The sequence below is a fragment of the Macaca nemestrina genome, chromosome 5 (assembly GCF_043159975.1).
Source record: "Macaca nemestrina isolate mMacNem1 chromosome 5, mMacNem.hap1, whole genome shotgun sequence".
Taxonomy (NCBI): Eukaryota; Metazoa; Chordata; class Mammalia; order Primates; family Cercopithecidae; genus Macaca; species Macaca nemestrina.
Genome location: NC_092129.1, coordinates 41,039,102 through 41,061,693, shown reverse-complemented (window position 1 = coordinate 41,061,693; position 22,592 = coordinate 41,039,102). Strand labels below are relative to the sequence as shown.

General features: G+C 42.7%; 1 protein-coding gene and 1 long non-coding RNA gene across 22 annotated transcripts in view; one reads left to right on the top strand and one right to left on the bottom strand.

Moving 5' to 3' along the window:
* Positions 1-776: 776 nt before the first annotated feature.
* Positions 777-22,032, bottom strand: LOC105465669 (uncharacterized). 11 transcript variants are annotated; one of them, XR_011623405.1, is made up of 8 exons: positions 21,896-22,032; positions 18,487-18,673; positions 11,884-12,034; positions 8,489-8,532; positions 7,815-7,952; positions 7,454-7,617; positions 3,031-3,123; positions 777-1,156 (listed from the first exon to the last, which is right to left on the bottom strand). It is a non-coding gene; the product is annotated as an uncharacterized lncRNA (long non-coding RNA). The 11 variants fall into 11 exon arrangements; XR_003014397.2 differs by lacking the exon at positions 3,031-3,123 and having other exon boundaries at positions 6,504-7,617; XR_977698.2 differs by lacking the exon at positions 3,031-3,123 and having other exon boundaries at positions 7,436-7,617.
* Positions 21,856-22,592, top strand: part of LOC105465670 (BCL2 associated transcription factor 1) — a 31,816-nt gene continuing 31,079 nt past the window's right edge. For all 11 annotated transcript variants that reach the window (XR_011623402.1, XR_977709.3, XR_977708.3 and 8 more), the window contains exon 1: positions 21,856-21,988. The gene's annotated coding sequence lies outside the window, so the exon portion shown is untranslated. The remainder of the gene's footprint in view (positions 21,989-22,592) is intronic.

Here is a 22,592-nt window from a genome sequence, read left to right as displayed (position 1 = left end):
CCTATATTATTATTATTATTATTTTGAGACAGGGTCTCACTCTGTTGCCCAGGCTGGAGTACAGTGGTGCAATCTTGGCTCACTGCAACCTCCGCCTCCTGGGTTCAAGCGATTTTCATGCCTCAGCCTCCCGAGTAGCTGGGATTACAGATACCCGCCACCATGCCTGGCTAATTTCTGTATTTTTAGTAGAGACAGGGTTTCACCACATTGGCCAGGCTGGTCTCAAATGCCCACCTCAGGCTCCCAAAGTGCTGGGATTACAGGTGTGAGCCACTGGGCCGGGCCAGTATTACCACCTATATTATATTGAGGGGTTACTCTGTGCCAGACACTATATTAAGTGCTTTACATGGATTGTTTAATTCTTATGTATGTATGAATTTAGAACTTTTTGATTTTAGTTAGGTAATATATTGCATATACTATATAGTATGGAACTCAATCAGCAGGGTCTAGGTAACAACTTGTAATCAAGTAAATGTGTATATTTTCAGTGAAATGTGTGACTACACTAAATTACATAGAGACTACAAGTAGCCTCAAATCATTTCAGATAAGGTCTGTGACCAAATGAATCTAGGTACGGTTGGATTTTGGCACAAAAAGCCTTAGAAAGAAACCTGCAGTTTCTAGAGAATTTTCTGTTTTGGATCCACAAGTAAGGAACTGTAGACCTACAGCATAATTATTTCACAGATGATACAATTAAGACGACAAAAGAGCAGTAAAGATCAGGAAGTAGCAGTAATCAATCAAGGTTTTTCCTTTCCATGTGTGTAACCAGTTGTTCAGCACTATTTATTCAAAAAGACTTTCTTTTCCCCATTTAATTGTCTTGGTGACTGCGTCATCTCCAGGCTGTTTATTCTGTTCATTGATCTGTCTGTCCTCACACCATAGTGAAATCCGATATCAGGTGTACAGTGAAATCCGAAATCAGGTGTACAGTGAAATCCGAAATCAGGTGTACAGTGAAATCCGAAATCAGGTGTACAGTGAAATCTGAAATCAGGTGGCAGCAGTATGTTTTTCTTTTTGTTTTGGCTCTTCTAGATTCACTGCATTTTCATATAAGTGTTCAAATCAACTTGACAATTTCCACGAGAAATGTATTAGCTGCTTTTGGATGATATGATGGTGTGCCTGGAAAACCCTAGAAAATGATAAAATTAATTCAAACAATTGAACAGAATAGTAGAATATAACAACAGTATGTGGAGATCAGTAACTTTCACATGCACAGGAAGTAACCATCTAGAGACAGAATGACGGAGAAAATCCTCATTATAATAGCAAGAAACAAGATAAAATATTAGGGATACATTTAATAAGAAATGTGCAAATCTATATGAGGAAAACTTTAAAACTCTGCTAAAAGAGACAAAATTAACTTTGACAAAAGAAAGGACATCTCATATTTTGATAGGATGGCTTACCATCATAAAGATGTCAGTTTTCCCTAAATTTGTAAATTTAACTTAGTCTCCACCCCCGCTTCAAATTCTAACTTTTTTTCATGAAGCTAGACAAGTTGATACTTAACTTCATATGAAAAAATAAACATGTAATAACAGAGAACACTAGCAGGGCGCTGTGGCTCATGCCTGTAATCCCAGCATTTTGGGAGGCTGAGGCGGGCAGATTGCCTCAGGTCAGGAGTTTGATACCCGTCTGGCCAACATGGTGAAACCCCATCTCTACTAAAAATACAAAAAAATTAGCCGGGCATGGTGGTGTGCACCTGTAATCCCAGCTACTTGGGAGGCTGAGGCAGGGGAACTGCTTGAACCAGGGAAGCGGAGGTTGCAGTGAGCCAAGATCGTGTCACTGCACTCCAGCCTGGGCGACAAAGCAAGACTCCATCTCAAAAAAACAAAAAACCCCCCCAAAAACAAAAACAAAAACAGAGAACACTAAAAATCTATGAGAAGGGATGAGCCCACTAGCCCTCCCAGACTGAAAACACACTATAAAACCTTTATAATTAAACCTATATGGTACAGGCATGTAAATATGTAGGGACACCAGTGGAGTAAAATAGATAATCTAGAAAAAGACCCAAGCTCATATGAAACTTTAGTACTGTAAATGATAAAGGTACCATTTCAAGTCACTGGGACCAAGAAAGAATTTTAATAAATGACGTTAAAACAACTGGTTAGGCCGGGTGCAACGGCTCACACCTGTAATCCCAGCACTTTGGGAGGCCGAGGTGGGTGGATCACCTGAGGTGGGGAGTTTGAGACCAGCCTGACCAACATGGAGAAACCCGTGTCTCTATTAAAAATACAAAAAATTAGCTGGGTGTGGTGGTACACGCCTGTAACGCCAGCTACTCAGGAGGCTGAGGCAGGAGAACCTCTCTTGAATCCAGGAGGCGGAGGTTGCAGAGAGCTGAGATTGCGCCACTGCACTCCAGCCTGGGCAACAAGAGCAAAACTCTGTCTCAAAACAAACAAACAAACAAACAAACAAACAACCGGTTAACCATTTGGAAAAAGATAAAATTAGATTTATATTTCACATGTATAAGAACAAACTCCAAATGGATCAGAGATCTAAATGTAAAAAATGAGAAGATTTTTCATGTCATGGGTGTCATCTTTATCTTTGGTGTTGGGAAAGACTTTCTCACTGTGACTGAAAGTCCAGATGCAGTGAAAGAAAAACAGACAAATTTGATTACATAAAAATAAAAACCAGGTGCCATGACTCAGGCCTGTGATCTCAGCACTTTGGAAAGCTGAGGCAGGAGAATCACTTCGGCTACCCTGTACTCCAGCATGGGTGACAGAGTGAGAACCTTTTAGAAAGAAGAAAAACAGAAAGAAAAGAAAAAAGAAAAAGAAAGAAAAAAAAGAAAGAGGAAAGAAAGAAGAAAGAAAAGCAAGCAAGAAAGAAGGAAGAAATAGAGAAAGAAAGAAGAGAGAGAAAGAATGAAAAGAAAGAAAGAAAAAGAGGAAGAGAGGGAGGGAGGGAGAGAGAAAGAGAAGAAAAAAGGAAAAGGTTGGGTGCAGTGGCTCACACCTGTAATCCCAACACTTTGGGAGGCCAAGGTGGGCAGATCACTTGAGCCTAGGAGTTCAAGAGCAGCCTGGGCAGTATGGTGAAACCTCGTCTCTATAAAAAATAAAAAATAACAAAAGAAGCCATTTGCATGGCAAAAATTGCATAAGCAAAGTCGGGCTGATAAACTGGGAGGAAATATTTGCAATATATGTCATAAAGGTCCAATATGCCTAATATATTAAAAACTTTTCTAAAAGTGAGAGAAAAAGACACAAATAAAAAATATAAAGAGACAATTCATTAAAGGAAAGATATAACAACAGGCTGGGAGTGGTAGGCTCATGTCTGTAATTCCAACACTTTGGGTTGGCAAGGTGGGCAGATTGCTTGAGCCCAGGAGTTCAAGACCAGCTTGGGCAACATGGTGAAATTCCATCTCTACAAAAAATACAAAAATTATCCAGGTATCATGGTGCATGCCTGTAGTCCCAGCTACTCGGTGGGGGTGCTGAGGTAGGATTGCTTGATACCAGGAGATCCAAAAAAAAGAAAGATACAACAACAGTCCTTAAACATGTCACTTCTGTTTCTTTTCCTCCTTCTTCTCCTCCTCCTCTTCCACCTCCTTTTCATCTTCCTTTTTATTTATGGTCAGGAATGTCCAACTTACCTGGTACTCTGCCATTTTGGTCCTGTGCCTTGCCTGGAGTGGTGAGAAGCTATATCCCACTTCACCATGGATTTTGACGTAGAAAAGATAATCTGCCATTTCATAATGACTGTTTTAGCAAGAATTTCACTAGGGGCAAAAGTGGCCTCTGCAGAACCTCTATTATATTAAATTTTAGCAACATTTAAAGTATTCTACATATTCGGTGGAGAGCTGTGGGCTTACTGCAAAAAAGTATAGAAACAGTTCTAGATTTGAAATTCTCTAGGAAGGCAATGATCTGGAATCTTCTACATCAACATTTTTCCATATTGTCTATAAAAATGGTCAGTCTTAAAAAGTATGCTCTCTCTCTCTGTCCTTTTAAGAGACAGGGTCTTGCTCTGTTGCCCAGGCTAGAGTGCAGTGGTACAATCATAGCTCACAGTAACCTTCAACTCTTGGACTTAAGCAATTCTCCCACCTCAGCATCCCAAGTAGCTAGGACTACAGGTGTGTGCCACCTAATTTGTAAAACGTTTTGTAGAGATGGGATGTTGCTATGTTGCCCAGGGTTGTCTTGAACGCCTGGCCTCAGTGATCCTCCCACCTCAGCCTCCCAAAGCACTGGGATTACAGGCATGAGCCACCGTGCCCAGCTGGTATGCACTCTTAAAAAATTATTTATCAGGTATTTTGAATATCTACCTACATAGTTTTAACATCAAAAACTAATGTGAAGCCTGCCTACTTATGCTGCCGGCCCCCGTGTCCACCATAATAGTAGAAAACAAATGGCTGCAATACACTCTTTTCAGAATATGCCAAGTTTTTGGAGCTCCCAGCATTTTCCACCTAGGAAGAATTCAAGCCCTAAGATATATGGAATAATAAAACAGACTTCATTTTGAACGAAAAGTTTAGTCCCAAAGAAGTAAAGAAAAAACTGCAGACTATGGGTCAATGTGTGTTTGTAAGGGTACCTGTGTATGAAGTCCTGCATCTGTGTATGTGAATTGTAAGAAGTGGGCTGACTTACCAGACTTGATTTCAAAGCAGGGAGTGGGGACAGAGGAGACTTGCAGATCTTTACTGTGGCTAGTGCCACAGGCCACTGTTGGGTTTTTTTTTTTTTTGAGACTGAGTCTCGCTCTGTCACCCAGGCTGGAGTGCAGTGGCACGACCTCAGCTCACTGCAAGCTCCGACCCCCAGGTTCACGCCATTCTCCTGCCTCAGACTCCCGGCTACAGGCGCCTGCCACCACGCCCAGCTTTTTTTCGTATTTTTTTTAGTAGAGACGGGGTTTCACAGTGTTAGCCAGGATGATCTCCATGTCCTGACCTCGTGATCTGCCCGCCTCGGCCTCCCAAAGTGCTGGGATTACAGGTGTGAGCCACCGCGCCCGGCCAGGCCACTGCATTTTAAAAATATGTTGGCTGTCAGTGGCTGAGGATAAGGAAAATGGTAAAGTCACTCGGAGATGGGCGACAAATGAGCACCTAGTATGAAGTAGTGAGAAACTGTCAACTGAAGGTGCCAAGGAGAAGGCGGGGTCATTGTTGAAAAAAGGCAAAGAGGCATCTTAAAAATCAAATATTTCTTTAAATATAACTGGGATAAGCAAAATTTCCCATCATTTTGGGAAAGTGAATGATAAATGTGGTTTTGAACTAAAGAAAAAGCAAAATAGACAAGAAGAGGTAGATATTCTACTTTATTCTGATAAAAATTGGGGCATTTACTGGTGGGTAACAGTAGTTCACATAACTAAGCCCTTGCATTGATCAAACAGCCCTAAAAATGGAGGGCCTGTGGTGACTTCCAAGCCCAAAGGTTACAGTTGAGTGTAAGGGAGGTCCAGCATATTCTTTCTGCAAAATGTCAGACAGCAAATATTTCAGGCTTTTGCAGGCCATCTGTTCTCCATTACAATTATTCAATTCTGCTGTTGTATGACAAAAGTAGACATGTATTGTACCTAAATGAATGAGCCTGGCTGTGCTCCAATAAAACTTTATTTACAAAAACAGGCTGCAGGCTAAATTTGGTTCATGGGCTATAGTTTGCCCACCCCTGGTTTAAGGCAACATTTAGCCTAGACTAAACCTTACGTGTGAATATTACTTTTTTTGGCGTTTTCTCTTTTTTTGAGATGGATTCTCGCTCTGTCGCCCAGGCAGGAGTGCAGTGGCGTGATCTCGGCTCACTGCAGCCTCTGCCTCCTGGATTCAAGCAATTCTCCTGCCTTAGCCTCCTGGGTAGCTAGGATTATAGACACGCACCACCATGCACTGCTAATTTTTTTTTTTTTCCTTTTTGAGATGGAGTCTTGCTCTGTTGCCCAGGATGGAGTACAGTGGCATGGTCTTGGCTTACTACAACCTCTGCCTCCCAGGTTCAAGCAATTCTCCTGCTTCAGCCTCCCAAGTAGCTGGAATTACAGGCATGCACCACCATACCCGGCTAATTTTTGTATTTTTAGTAGAGACGGGGTTTCACCATGTTGGCCAGGCTGGTCTGGAACTCCCGGACTCAGGTGATCTGCCCTCCTCGGCCTCTCAAAGTGCTGGGATTACAGGTATAAGTCACTGTGCCTGGGCTTTTTTTGGAATTTTCAATATCCTTCACTTCATTCTAGTCCTAAAAATATCTTATATCACACGCATTATAACAACCAGGCCATGCCTCCTTTCCAGAGTGCCCAGTCTACCTTGGGTTGTCACTAGATTTCAGAGCACATTACTTTCTGGGTAGTGGGAGCGGTTGAGCCCTTAAACAACAGAACTATTGAGTACTCAGTTGGCAAGGGCATTAAGGCAGTGCTCCATTTATTCCACTTACTTCACAGAGAACAAAGAGGCATTACTATTGACAATGGTCAGTCAGACGCAACTGTGTGCGGGCCGTTTGGTTTAGCTGGCTGTTGAATTTTCAACTTGAAGTGTGAGAGGGAGTGAGAAAGTCCTGCCTGGTCAGAAAGCGGAGCTGTCTTTCCAGGATGGAGTGCCACTTCACCTGTCTTCCCAGAACAAACTATAATGACATTCTAAGCAGTAGATTTTTACTGTAAAATCATTCCTAAAGCTGCATCTATTAGATGAACTGGGATTTGCGACTTTTAACCGCATGGGCAGGCAACAACTTCTCACCTGCTCTTCAAGTCACATGCCTCAGGTCTTTGAGGATTTCTGGTTTGCTTTATTCTCAATCTCCTCCCACTGGCCACCTAATCTCTTGCCCATAACCCCTTAACTCCTTTTTAAACTTTGCTATTTTTCAAACTCAGTGTGTGTGGCCCACACGCTGCCTCTGCCCCTCCTTACTGGAGAACTTGGTGGTATAGACATTTGCTTATGGCACTACCTCTAAACCTTGGTGGATGCTGGGAATCTTTCCCCTTTCCATGCTTCACCAGCTCCAAAGGAAAGAGGGGAGGGCTGTGGTTCCATGCAGATGTTGGGAGGGGAGAGGAGGAAGAGGATGGTAGGTGCTCAGATTTCAGCTCAATTCTTTCCATCAGTGGAATCCTCAAGGCCTCCTCGCCTCATGTTGCATAGGGACACACAACTGCCATTGCAAATAGTGTTTCCGCTTTTCAGATTCATCATATTCCTCCTGTTAAAACGACTATGATCCTGTCAAATGACAGCCCTAGCCTATTGTGTGAAGGAATATTTGACTATTCTGCTTATTTACAATATAAGGGCCATTTAATCAACCAGGAAATGGGTCTACTGCAGTGGTTCTTAAACTTGAATGTACATTACAGTCACCTGGAGGGTTTGTTAGACCATGGAATGCTGGGCCTCATCCCAGAATGTCTGATTCAGTAGTTCTATGGTGGAGTCTGAGAACTTGCATTGCTAACAAATCCCCAGATGACGCTGTTGCTGCAGGTCCAAGGACTATTTCCTCTATCAGAATTACTGGGATGAATGGGAATACCCTTCCTCTCCTGGAAGAAGGAAGAAGGACTATCTCAGTTCAGCCCACATGGTAGTAAGTCACATTGAAAATGCTGTACAACTCATCAGTATGTTAAAACAACAGGCTTGAGTACCACAGTTAAAAACCGTTTAGTGAAGGGAGGATATACATTATCATATATATACACATACATATACATATATCACAGAGGCAAAATACAATCACCTGGGCAGAATGCCAGCATTAGTATCTTTCCTGAGAGGCAATCAGAACTTTTCGAAGACCACCTCTTGAAAATCAAGTATTTCCTTAAATAGAACTGGGTTACTCATTTGCTTATTCCCTTAAGCATATTGCTTATTCCTGAAATATGCAATGACAAAGAGTGATGTTTCAATGAAATACAGATTATACCAGTTACTTGATGTGACCCTGGGTTTCAATGAGATAATTTTCTATTATTTATCTGTCATAAGTGTATAATACTTCATTTCTTCAAATACCTCATTTATTCTTCAATAAGTATTTGTTGACTGAAGAATGAATATTCAACATTATGAAAAAGAATATAATCTTGTATAACACTGTCAACTAAGCAGGAAGAATGACATAGTCCCAGGAACCCCAAGTTGCTGAGGGATGAATAACAAAGTAATAGGTGCTCGGAAGGAAGGGTGCAGTGGGGAGAGGTGTTTCTTTGCCAGGGAGCTTCTGGCAGGGCCACTGCTGTGCCAGAATGTATAGCCAAAGGCTCAAAGAGGGCCGAGCTCCAGCCTGCACTCTGCTCACCTGCTCTTCAAGCCACATGCCTAAGCGTGGGGATGCCTCAGCCTGAGGAAAGGGTAAGTTTGTCTCATCTTCCCAAAGACATCTGATGAGCTATTGGCAGCTCAGCTTACCTGTGTCTTGATTTTTCCCCAGGAGTCATCAGTCATGAGTCAGCCTGTAAACATTGGAGGGAGCAGAGGATAACTAGTTTTTTCACATGACACTGCATTTATGGAACAACATCATGGATTTTCAAGTCTTTCTTGTCATTCCCCATTAGCAGAGGCCTAAGATCTTTTCTGAAAACTTTCTGTGAACATTGGGGGACAGCTTTACTTTGTGGATTCAGGGTCCTGGGAAGGCATAACAAATTATCCCCATAGGAATCCTACCCTATTTAACAATTGAAGCCTGACTTTCCAGTTTATCGTTTTAGTCCAATGATGTTGAAATTAAAAAACTGTGAATGATTTTGCTGTTAGCACACTGCTTTTAGCACTCTGTTTATGTGTGTCACAGAACTTAGTAGAGATCACTGTACGGATTTACTTTGCTGAGCCACTTCCCTCAGTATAAGATCTCTGGAAACATGCTGACTGTCAGTTCAGGTTGATAGAATGAATTGCCATAGGCTGGGTGGCTTACAAACAAAAGAAACATTTCTCACTGTTCTGGAGGCTGGAAAGTGGACATCCAGTGCCACCATGGTCCAGTTCTGGTCAGGGTCTTCTTCTGGGTTGCAGGCTGCCAACTTCTCCTTATATCCTCAAGTGGCAGAAAGTTCAAGGAAAGGGTAGGTTTGCCTCATCGTCTCAAAGACATCTGATGAGCTACTGGCAGCCCAACTTATCTGTGTCTTAATTTTTCTCCAGGAGTCATTAGTCATCAAGATAACTGATGTTTTCGCACAACACTGAATTTATGAAACCACCATTTATGTGGTTTCATAAATGCAGTGTTCTCTAGGGGGACAGAACGAATAGGATATATATATACACACACATACACATATATATGTGTGTGTGTATATATATGTGTGTATATACATATGAAGAGGAGTTTATTAAGGAGAATTGACTCACAGGATCACAAGAGGAAGTCCCACAATAGGTCATCTACAAGCTGAGGGACAAGGAAGCCAGTCTGAGTCCCAAAACCTCAAAAGCAGGGAAGCTGACAGTACAGCCTTCAGTCTGTGGCTGAAAGCCCAAGAGCCCCTGGAAAACCACTGGTGTAAGTCCAAGAGTCCAAAAGCTGAAGAACTTGTAGTATGATGTTTGAGGGCAGGAAGCATCCAGCACAGGAGAAAGATGAAGGCCCAAAGACTCAGCAAGTCATCTTCCACCTTCTGCCTGCTTTTTCTAGCCCAGTTGGCAGCTGCTTAGATGGTGTCCACGCAGTTTGAGGGTGGGTCTGCCTCTCCTAGTCCACTGACTCAAATGTTAGTATCCCTTGGCAACACCCTTACAGACACACCCAGGAACAATACTTTACATCCTTTAATCCAATGAAGTTGACATTCATTAACCATCACAGGGCATTTTCAATAATTCTACCAAAAGCTAGCTAGTTATCTGGGCTTTTCTTATAAGGGCACTAATACATTTAAGAGTTCCCCACCCTTATGTCCTAATTACTACCCAGAGGCCCTACCTCCAAATACCATCACATTGAGATTAGGGTCTCAACATAGGAATTTTGGGGGCAACACATTCAGTCCATTGCAGGGGTCTTGTCATATTTTTGGCAGTCTCATTTTCCCCAGCTCTTAGTGCAGTCCCTGTTACACAGCAGACCCTCAGCAAATGTTTACTGAATAAATAAACAGCAAGGATCCTATCCCATTCTTTGTTCCATGACTTCAGGAAAATTAAGACTTTATGTTCATAGTCTTACAACATTTATTTATTCTTAAGGAAGACTGAAGAATAATTTGATTTCTGATCTAGATTCTAAATCCAAATCAGTTCTTCACATCTTCAGGTCTACAAATATTATTTGGAATAAAAGTTCACAAAATTTTTTATGTCATCAGCATATGTTTCTTTAATTTGATTCCTTGTGTTTATTTTTCAAAAAACCCTAAGATTCTATTCTGGCAGATATTATTTTCGTTGCTTTATTAACATTTTTGGCATTTGCTCTGGTACTATCAAAATAGGTCCTTGCACCATATAGAGCAAATGCCAGTTTACCTAGGAACTCCATTTGCCAGTCTCTATTGCATCAAGATGTGTCCATGTTTATTGCAATAAATGTGATTAGAAAAGTCTGCTATTCCTAGGTCAAGGATATTAAAAAGAGGTATGCCTCCTCCCTGTTCTGTCCTCCTTTCGCCAGCTAGTACAAGGCAACAACGAGGCCACAGGAAGGGTTAATCTTTTCTTGTTTGTTTTTTTTTTTGGGGGTGGAGTCTCACTCTGTCTCCAGCCCAGGCTGGAGTGCACTATTGCAATCTTGGCTCGCTGCAACCTCTGCCTCCCGGATTCAAGCGATTCTTCTGCCTCAGCCTCCCAAGTAGCTGGGACTACAGGCACATGCCACCATGCCCAACTAACTTTTGTATTTTTAGTAGAGATGGGGTTTCACCATATTGGCCAGGTGGATCTCAAACTCCTGACCTCATGATCTGCCCACCTTGGCCTCCCAAAGTGCTGGATTATGTATGTGAGCCACCGCACCTGGCCAGGAAGGGTTAATCTTATTTGTACCATGCACGGATTGTTTGGCACACTGAAGAATGCTCTGCATCCCTTCTCAGACTAACATTTTATTTATTATTTTTTAAATTTTAATTTTTATTGTTTTAGAGACAGAGTCTCACTATGTTTCTCAGGCTGGTCTCAAACTCCTGGTCTCAAGTAATCCTCCTGCCTCAGCCTCCTGCATGGTTGTGATTAGAGGCACAAGCCTGGCAAAATAATGTTTTAAAATGCATAAAATAAAATAATAGAATTATAAAGGAAATAAATTATATTGAATACAATTCTAAAAACATTTATAAAGTTAGTGATATGGGCTGGGTGCAGTGGCTCATGCCTGTAATCCCAGCACATTGGGAGGCCGAGGTGGGTGATCACCTGAGGTCAGAAGTTTGGGACCAGCTTGGCCAACATGGCGAAACCCTGTCCCTACTAAAAATACGAAAAACATTAGCTGGGCATGGTGGCGCGTGTCTGTAATCCCAGCTACTCAGGAGGCTGAGGCAGGGAGAATCACTTGAACCTGGGAGGCAAAGGCTGCAGTGAGCCGAGACTGACTGCACCATTGCACTCCAGTCTGGGCAACGAGAGCTAAACTCCGTCTCAAAAAAAAAAAAAGTTAATGATATGATATATGTATATACTAGCTCTCTATTGATATATAAGAAATTATCTCAAACCTCAGTAGCTTAAAACATTTATTCTCTCACATTCCTGGGGGTCAGGAATCTGGGACCAGCTTAGCTGGGTGGTTGCGGCTCAGGGTATCTCACAAGGCTACAATCAAGATGCCAACTAAGTAGGCAGTCATCTGGAGGCATTACCTGGGGAAAGATCCACTTCCAAGCTCACTCAAATGGCTCTTGGCAAGCTTCAGTTCTTTGTCATATTGACCTCTCCACAGACTCATGGCACCTCTCTCCCCAAACTCTCGTTATCTCAGGACATGGCAGTTCACTTCCCCTGCAGCAAGTGCTCCAAGAGAGGGTACAGAATCTAGATTCAGTACACTTAATCTCAGAAATAACATCCCATCATTTCTGCCATATTCTGTTACTGGATGGGGATTACACAAGGGTATGAATGCCAGGAAACCAGGATCACTGGGAGCTAACGTAAAGGTTTCTTACAATAACATGCTTTTTAAAAAATATATTAAAGTAGAGGATCTAGAGGCGGGTATACAACTGCTATAATCTTGAAAGCATTCCAAGTAGAAATGATTCTTTGAAAGATCTGCAAAACAGTATTTTTTTTTTTTTTTTTTTTCTGCAATGGAGTCTTGCTGTGGCTCTGTTGCCTAGGCTGGAGTGCAGTGGCGCCATCTCAGCTCACTGCAACCTCTACCTCCCGAGTTCAAGCAGTTCTTCTGCCTCAGCCTCCCAAGTAGCTGGGACTATAGGCATGCGCCACCACACCCGGCTAATTTTTGTATTTTTAGTAGAGACAGGGTTTCACCATATTGGCCAGGCTGGTCTCGAACTCCTCACCTCGTGATCTGCCTGCTTTGGCCTCCCAAAGTGCTGGGATTACAGGCGTGAGCCACCATGCCTGGCCTAACAGTAATGATTTTTAAAAAATCGGTGATTTTTATTTGTTTCAAAGTCGTAAGTACTGGTAATACTTCTGTGGTTTTGCCTACATTCATAATTAGGGGAAATGATAAATTTTAGTTTGAAGCTAACAAGGATGTACTTGTTGCCCAGGCTGGAGTGCAGTGGTGCGATCTCGGTTCACTGCAACCTCCGCCTCCTGGGTTCAAATAATTCTCCTGCCTCAGCCTCCCGAGTAGCTGGGATTACAGGTGCCTGTCACCATGCCCCGCTAATTTTTTTGTATTTTTAGTATAGACACGGTTTCACCATGTTGGCCAGGCTGGTCTCGAATTCCTGACCTCAGTCGATCTGCCTGCCTTGTCCTCCCAAAGTGCTGGGATTACAGGCGTGAGACACCATGCCTGGCCCCAACAGGGATGCAATTTTTCCCATACAAATATAGTGACATCTCTGGGAGGTTGGGAGAGGTTATGAGGGATACAAGACTACATACTGGGTACTGTGTACACTGGTTGGGTGATGGGTGCACTAAAATCTCAGAATTCACCACTGAAGAATTCATCCATGTAACCAAAAACCACCTAAAAAACTATTGAATTAAAAACAACAACAAATTGTAGTGACAGCTCTGAATTCTATCCATGGATTCTTTGGGAATTGGTAGACCCCTGAGTTCTACCCGTGGAGTCACAAGATGGCTTGGGGCCCTGAATCACTGCATGGAGAAAATACTTACCAACCTAATTCAATTATCTTGGACTGTTTGAGAGAAAGCTTCTATTGCATGTAAGCCATTATGTATTTTGGAGTCGTTATCACAGTCTAGTTTATACTATCTTTGCCAATATACATTTGCTAATTACTGTATTATTACTATTGTCTTTACTTTGTCCTTCAACATACACTTTTGAGTAAAATTTCAATTTCCCTTTGTGTTAAATTTCATATATGTATCTATTATTACAAAGCATCTCATACCACTAGCAAGTGATAAATTGAATTATGTATCAAAGACATATGGAGACTAAATTATATTTTTCCAGTGATTTTTACTTTTTTTCTTCCAATTTTCAGTTTTATGCAGCAGATGGTTGTCACCTAGATCTCTACGAATAAATTATAAATGGCCAATAACAATAAATATTTGTATAGTTCCTGCTCCTGAGCAATTTTTAAGAATGTGAATGAATTTGTTTTCAAGCAGTAAGCATCTCATCATGGGGTCAATAGATCATCTCACATGCCATTAACAGAAATATCTCCCTGGAATATATAACGGAGAACGAATGTGTTTAGGAAAAGCTACTGGATGGGCTTGTGTGGGCAGAAATTAACCTCATTACAGTACAAAGTTAAGCTTAATAATGTAGATTAAAAAAATAATGGCACAAATACTAGAAACACAAAGTCAGGTCTGTGCTTTTATTATACTCTCTAAAATTGAACTTAAGAAATCAGCCAGTGGTGCTTTTAACTTAACTAGCCAGACCCTAATATGACAAATAGAATTTTGAAAAATAACTGTCTTGCAAAGGATTAAGCCATTTTTAGGCCTAACTATCACAGTTGGTTGGAATTCAGTATAAAGGTTCCTTTTAAATGGAAGCAAACAATTTTATATATGTTTTCCTCTTGTTGAACCAAGTACTCCCCTTAATTGCTCGACAGAAGATTCATGCAGCTAAAAGAGGGCTCTAGAGCACTCTAGGAAAAAAAACCCCCAAAATTCCACAAAAACAAATCTAAAAGATTCTCTCTGGAAGCAAATATTCTCCTAGCAGCAGTTTATAATTAGGCTTATCAAGATTGTAATTTAGTAATGGATATTTTATTATGTATATATGTATGTATGTATTTTTTAGAGGCAGGTTCTCTCTCTGTCACCCAGGTTGGAATACAGTGGCTCATACAGTTCAAACTTTGGGTGTAAGTAATCCTCCCAATTTGGCTTCCTAAAGTGATGGGATTACAGGCATGAGCCACCATACCCATCCTTATTCTTCTTATTAAATGAGAGCTTTTACACTTGATTTGGAAGAACCATACACACACACACACACACACACACACACACACACACACACACACAAACTCTTGCTGGGCACAGTGGCTCATGCCTGTAATCCCAGCACTTTGGGAGGCCGAGGTGGGCAGATCACCTGAGGTCAGGAATTTTAGACCAGCCTGGCCAACATGGTAAAACCTTGACTCTACTTAAAATACAAAAATTAGCCAGGTGTGGTGGTGCATGCCTGTAATTCCTGCTACTTGGGAGGCAGACGCAGGAGAATCGCTTGAACCCGGGAGGTGGAGGTTGCAGTGAGCTGAGATCGTGCTACTGCACTTTAGCCTGGGCAACAGGGCAAGACGCCATCTGAAAAACAAAAACAAAAACAAAACCTCTCAGTTTTCAGGTCTTCATTATCTTACACAATTCAAATAAAATTCAATGATCTACATTTTTAAAAGTTTTTTTGATATTAATATTATAAAAGTAATTTTTATTGTAGAAATTTTGGAAAATACAGAACAGCAAAGGAAGAAAATGGTTTAAAAATTGCCAATAATGTGGCCACTCAATACAAACGCAGATCAGTATCATTTTGAGGTTGATTCTTCTGTTTCTACATAGATAAACTCTTAAATGAGATTTTTAAAATGACTTATTTATTTATTTATTTTTAGAGACAGTCTCCCTATGTCACCCAGGCTGGAGTGCAACTTCAAGGTACCCTAAGCCAGAACCACCCAAATAATCACTCTCAGATTTCTGACCCACAGGAGCTGTGAGATAGTAAACATAAAGCTGGTAAATTCACGGTCATTCATTACGCAGCAGTAGATAACCAATACATTTGATTTCACTTACTTCCTACTTCATAGGAATTGAAACCAATACATTTGATAGTAAGTGAAACCAATACATTTGATTTCACTTACTTCCTACTTCAGTCTCATTTACTGGCTCGGCCTCCTCTTTTAACAAATCCCTAAATGTTGGGATTCTTTAGGGTTCAGTCCTGGGCTTTCTTCTCTTGTCTGCCTATATTGCTTATCCTAGGATTTTATTTTATCTTATTTTATTTTTTTAGAAATGGTCTCGCTCTGTCACCCAGGCTGGAATACAGTGGTGCAATCATGGCTCACTGCAGTCTCAACATCCTGGGCTCAAGAAATCCTCCTGCCTCAGCCTTCCAAGTAGATGGGACTACAGGTGTGCACTACCACACCCAGCCAATTTTTTTTACTTTTAATAGAGATGGGGTCTCCCTATGTTGCCCAGGCTGGTCTTGAACTCCTAGGCTCAAGCCATCCTCCTGCCTTGGCCTCCCAAATTGTTGGGATTACAGGTGTGAGCCAATGCACCAAGACTCATCCAATAATTTAATATATAATCTTTTTGCTTTATCTCTTGGCTAGAACTCTGAACCATGGATGCACACATTTAACTTCATACCTTCCATCTGTACTTAAAAGTTTCACGCGGCCGGGCGCGGTGGCTCAAGCCTGTAATCCCAGCACTTTGGGAGGCCGAGGCGGGTGGATCACGAGGTCAGGAGATCGAGACTATCCTGGCTAACATGGTGAAACCCCGTCTCTACTAAAAATACAAAAAACTAGCCGGGCGTGGTGGCAGGCGCCTGTAGTCTCAGCTACTTGGGAGGCTGAGGCGGGAGAATGGCGTGAACCCGGGAGGCGGAGCTTGCAGTGAGCCGAGATCACGCCACTGCACTCCAACCTGGGAGACACAGTGAGACTCCGTCTCAAAAAAAAAAAAAAAAAAAAGAGTTTCACACATGTATTAAGCCTAATATATTCAAAATTGAACTCCTGATTTCCTTCCCTTTTCCCAATCTATTCCATTCTTCCCTTCCCTATCATTCTCTCCAATCTTTCCAACTATTATAATGGTATTGGGAAGGGTGCTGTGGCTCAGGCCTGTAATCCCAGCACTTTGGGAGGCCGAGGCGGGACGATCAAGAGGTCAAGACCATCCTGGCCAACGTGGGGAAACCCCGTCTCTACTAAAAATACAAAAATTAGCCGGGCCTGGTGGTGTGCGCCTGTAGTCCCAGCTACCTGGGGGGCTGAGGCAGGAGAATCGCTTGAACCCGGGAGGTGGAGGTTGCAGTGAGCCAAGATTGTGCCACCGCACTCCAGCCTGGCGACAGTGGGAGACTGTCTCAAAAAAAAAAACAAAAAACAGAAAAAAAAAAAGCATCACTGATCATTAGAGAAATGCAAATAAAAACCACAATGAGATACCATCTCATATAGTCAGAATGGCTACTCTTAAAAAGTCAAAAAAATACGAGACCCTGGTGAGGTAGTGAAGAAAAGAAATTCAATATACTGTTGGTGAGAGTGTAAATTAGTTCAGCCCTTGTGGAAGGCAGTGTGGCAATTCCTCAAAGATCTAAAAAAGAAATATTTGACCCAGGCAGGGCACGGTGGCTCACGCCTGTAATCCCAGCACTTTGGGAGAGCAAGGCAGGTGGATCACAAGGTCAGGAGTTCAAGACCAATATGGCGAAACCCCATCTCTACTAAAAATACAAAAATTAGCCCGGTGTGGTGGCGCGCACCTATAGTCCCAGCTACTCAGGAAGCTGAGGCAGGAGAATCACTTGAACCTGGGAGGCAGAGATTGCAGTGAGCCGAGATCACGCCACTGCACTCCAGCCTGGGCGACAGAGTGAGACTCCGTCTCAAATAAAAAAAAAATGGAAAAAAAAAAAAAAGAAATATGTGACCCAACAATGCCATTACTGGGTATATACCCAAACGAATACAAATCATTCTATTATAAAGATAACATGCACACATACGTTCACTGCAGCACTATTCACAATAGCAAAGATATGGAATCAACCTAAATGTCCATCAATGATGAACTGGATAAAGAAAATGTGGTACATATACACCATAGACAACTATGCAGTCATAAAAAAATAATGAGATCATGTCCTTTACAGGGACAGGGATGGAAATGGAGGCCATTATCCTATGCAAACTAACATGGGAACAGTAAACCAAACACCACATGTTCTCACTTATAAGTGGGAGCTAAATGATGAGAACATATGGACACACTGAGGGGAAAAACACACACTAGGGCCTTTAGGAAGGTGAGGGTGGGAGGAAGAAGAGGATGGGTAAAAACAACTAATGGGTACTCAGCTTAATACCTTGGTGATGAAATAATCTTTACAACAACCCCCCAGGATGCGAGTTTACCTACATAACAAATCTGCACTTGTACCCCTGAACTTAAAAGTTAAATAAATAAATAAATAAATAAATAAATAAATAAGGTCTCCTTCTTTGATTTTCTGTCACTTCCTGATTGATAGCAGACTTTGTGTCTGCTTACATGTGTTCTGTCTCCCTCACAGAGAGGAAGTCTACCTGGGAGCAGTGTCAGCGTTAGGCTTCATCACTGCTCCATTCTGAGCACCTGGCTTAGTACCTATAAATGACATATGCTTCAGGCAAATTTGTTGACTAAATAAACAAATTAATAAATGACAGGTGAAAACCCACTCATTTTTAAAATGCTAGTTCTTTCCCTCTTTCACCATTGGTATGTGCTCCCATGTAGATCTGATGTGAGAGTTACACCCTATCTCTGCTGGATTCTGAGTTACAGCAGAGAAGCAGCAATGATGTCTTATACTGCTTTGCAGGCTATAATGGCGGTCTCCAACCTTTTTGGCACCAGGGACCGGTTTTGTGGAAGACAAAAATTTTTTCACAGACTGAAGGCGGTAGGATGGTTTTAGGATGATATAAGTGCATTACATTTATTGTGCACTTTATTTCTATTATTATTACATTGTGATATATAATGAAATAATTATACAAACTCACCATAATGTAGAATGGAAATAGTTCAGATGTTCCACCTAAAAAGATAAACAAAACAAACCAAACAAAACCAGTCAGGTCTTGGAGCTTGCCTTTGTGCTAGACTTCCAACTCCATCCTCATTCCTATCTTCTTGTCTTTGTCCTTTTCACATATCCATTCTTCTCCATTTCTCTTTTTCCTTTTCTTTCTTGTGGGGAAAAGAAAGAGATCAGCCTGTTACTGTGTCTATATAGAAAGAAGTAGACATAAGAGACTCCATTTTGTTCTGTATTTGAGATGCTGTTAATCTGTGACCCTACCCGCAACCTTGTCCTTGCCAGACACATGTGCTGTGGTAACTCAAGGTTTAATGGATTTTGGGCGTGCAGGGTGTGTCTTTGTTCCTAGAAAAGCTAGGTGTTGTCCAAGGTTTATCCCCATGTGATAGGATGAAACAATGTTGCTAAAAGGTTTATCTCAAGGCACAGGATTTTCCTTTAAACTTATTCATGTCACAGAGATCCTTGTTCTTATGTCTTACTGCTAATTTCCTCCCTAAAAACGATCCTATTGTCCTGCCACTCCCTTATCTTTAAGATGGTAAAGATAATTATCTATAAATACTAAGGGAACTCAGAGGCCGGTGCCCTGGGCCCCCGCTTTTCTTTCTCTATACTTTGTCTCTGTGTCTTATTTCTTTTCTCAAGTCTCTCGTTCCACCTAACGAGAAACACCCACAGGTGTGGAGGGGCAGGCCACCCCTTCATTTCTTTTTTTTTTTTTTGAGATACAGTCTTGATCCGTCGCCTAGGCAGGAGTGTAGTGGAGTGCACTCCTTGGCTCACTGCAACTGCCACCTGCTGGGTTCAAGCAATTCTCCTGCCTCAGCCTCCCAAGCAGCTGGGACTGCAAGTGCCCTCCACCAAGCCCAGCTACTTTTTGTATTTTCAGGAGAGACAGAGTTTCATCATGTTGGCTAGGCTGGTCTTGAACTCCAGACCTCAAGTGATCCGCCCGTATCGGCTTCCCAAAGTGCTGGAATTACAGGTGTGAGTCACAGCATCTGGTCCATTTCTCTTTTTCAATTATCTTAAAATCAAACCAAAACAAAAGCAACATCTCTCAAGAAAGAGTTTTATAATCATATTAACAATAACTTCTCCATGACCATAAATTAAAATTACCTTGCCTGGTGCGGTGATTCACGCCTGTAATCCCCACACTTTGGGAGGCTGAGGCGGGCGGATCACTTGAGGCTGGGACTTTAGGACCAGCCTAGCCAACATGGTACAACACTGTGTCTACTAAAAATACAAACATTAGCCGGGCTTGGTGGCAGGAGCTTGTAACCCCAGCTACCTGGGAGGCTGAGGCAGGAGACTCTTGAACCCAGGGTGCAGAGGGTGCAGTGAGTGGCGATCGCGCCACTGCACTCCAGCCTGGGTGACAGAGCGAGACTCTGTCTTAAAAAAAAAAAAAATTAAAATCAGCTTACTAATTTATCTCAGCATTCTATTTGTATCTTCTTAGCAGTTTTGGTCATTTGTTTACAACTATATTTCCTCTTGAGATAATGTTCTATTTTTCCCCAATGCCCATTTGTTAAATGTGCTCTTTTTTCTTTTCAGCGTTTGTATTTTAATAGGAAAAAACATTTATTACAAAGAATGAATCTGTAATGGTGGAATTTCAGGTTTTGAAAATAAGAATGTGCATAAAACATCTAAATTCAAGAACCTCCTACTTTGTAGATTGGGAAAGCATCACGTATCAAATGGATCTATTTCAAGAGAACTCTGGATAACTTCCATTTACTAAAGGCTTTGTTCCAAAGGATCTCCTTTGTTACTACCTCATGTTATGTAAATAAAATCATAATCAGTTATATTGCCTCAAATAGATGACTTCATTTTCAACACATGTGCAACAGAACTGCAGAGGGTGGTTCAAGATAATATCCTAGCCTGCAATTTGGTGTATTTTGAATAAATGAATAAAAGCTGTCAGCCCTGAGCGCCCCGACTCCCAATACATGCAGAATAGCAGAGGTGTATTGAGCCTTTATTTTTTTAATATAGTTCATTCACTCAACAAACATTTACTGAGAATATCTCAGACCAGCTGACGCTTAGGGAAATAGAAAAGAACAAACGTTGAATATCGGGGGTGGGGTTTCCCCTGATACCTGCGAATGCTTGGGACATCAGGGCACAACAAAAAGGCCAAAGATTCCTGTGTCCACATCCTGAGGTGGTAATGGGGTGAGGGACAGATTGTACAATAAAAACCTAGGATTCACTCCATGAAAATGTTGTCGTTTTTCTAGTTGAGCTGGTAAATTGGACTGTGAAGAATGCCCTAAGCACAGTGGTAAATTCACAACCAGGGCCCAATACTAGATTCGATTCATTCACTGACACTCTGGTTGCTAATTACAAGTCTGAAATCCATCAAGGTAGTTAACATCCCTAAACATCAAAGTAATAGCTGTTTTAGGCCCGGAGAAGTATAAATGGAAAATGTGCTAAGGCTGCTATTTAAATTCTATTCAAATCAAATGTGGCTTGCCTATTTTCAATCTGACTTATAATTTTGGCCAACCAAGCTACGTTGGGCTGTGTTCCTCGGCTGCCACAAATCGTCCTCACACGCTGAAAGCTCAACTGCTTCGTGCTCTTTATTTTTTTTATGCCTATGCCAACGTTGCCGATGTGGTAAAGCTGTCACCACGCCGTCAGGAGGGCTGCCTCCTTTGGCGCGAGCAGCCTAAGAGGCTTCCGGCTGCTGCGGCGTGAGCTCCGATTTGATCAGACGCCACTCAGGAAAAGGATTTAGATAGTGGCCATTTTTCAACTAAGTGCGTCTGCCGCACTTAATAGCAAAGCAAAAGCCACGCTTTCTAATCTCCAGTTAGGCGTCCAAGAGGAAGAAAAGTGGCCCTTGCTGGCTGAGGGAGCAGCGTGTCTGCAATCACAGCCGCGTTTCGCGTCCCGGTCTTTTCCTCAATGTGGGATTGTCTTTTTGTTTTCTGCCTGGTCTAAGCTGGCCCCACAGAAAGAACAGACCAGACAAGCTTACTGAGGTAAAAAGTAGGGGCGGCGGTGAGGTCTAGAGGGTCTCCTCGGAACTAGGCAGAGACGCCAGCAAAAAGCGCCTTACGGCCAAGCTAACTCAGGCCTAGCAAAATACCCACCCCACTCTACCGCCTCTCCGGCCAAGGCCGTCGCTACGGACCAGAGGGCGGGGCCGCCACACCTTCGCGCGAGACCAGCCACGCGACTTCCCAGAAGGCCTCAGGCAACATCTTAATAGCAGCCAGGAAGCCGGACCAGAGCGGAAGGGTGGGCGGGGCTTGCCCGCATATTTAGCGGCACCCGAGGCCACGCCCCAGATCGGAAGTGACGGAGACGAGCTAGCGCGTCGAAGGTACCTCTATGGTTTTCCTCGCGTTCTTGAGTCGGGAAATGGCCGCTGTGTGGTTGCAACGGAGATAAATCCCCGGAACCGCGATTCGGCGTGTCAGGTAGGCCTCGCGCTGTATTCAAGTTACTCAAGAAGCAGTGAAGACCGAGGACAGGCCATATTTTTGACTCTTCTGTGGGTGGTGACGGGTTGGCGGCAAAAGGAGAACCAAGGAGACGTTGCGCCGTTATTTGTGCGTTTTTTCGTCAGCTTTCTTCAGGTTTTCGAGGCACTACGGGCCGAAAAGGCCGGGCGGGGGCGCTGAGCAGTGCTAACGGCGCGCGCGCTCGTGTTTGCGAACCTGGCTCGAGACCCAGAGCCCGCGCGGCCTCCGGTGCGCGTGCGCATATATTCCTCTTCCACCCTTCCCCCATTTCTTCAGCCTGTATCTCTGCGCGCGGCCGCCTGAGCCTTCCGCGCACGCGCGCTCGTTCCTTTCTTTCTACCCCGCCTACGGCGCCGACGGCCGCCGGAGGTGCAACTTGTGTCCGCCTCTCATTGGCTGGGACTGCCACCTTTCTTCCTGGCCTTTGGGGTTTTGAGAAAATAACTGTGACCCGCAGCAAAGTGCGTTGAGTAGGTCTGCCCCTTTTCTCGTGGTCTTTAAAACAACTCCCCAGCTTAAGACTACCCGTCAGTTGATGCCTCGTTTTTGTGATGCTACT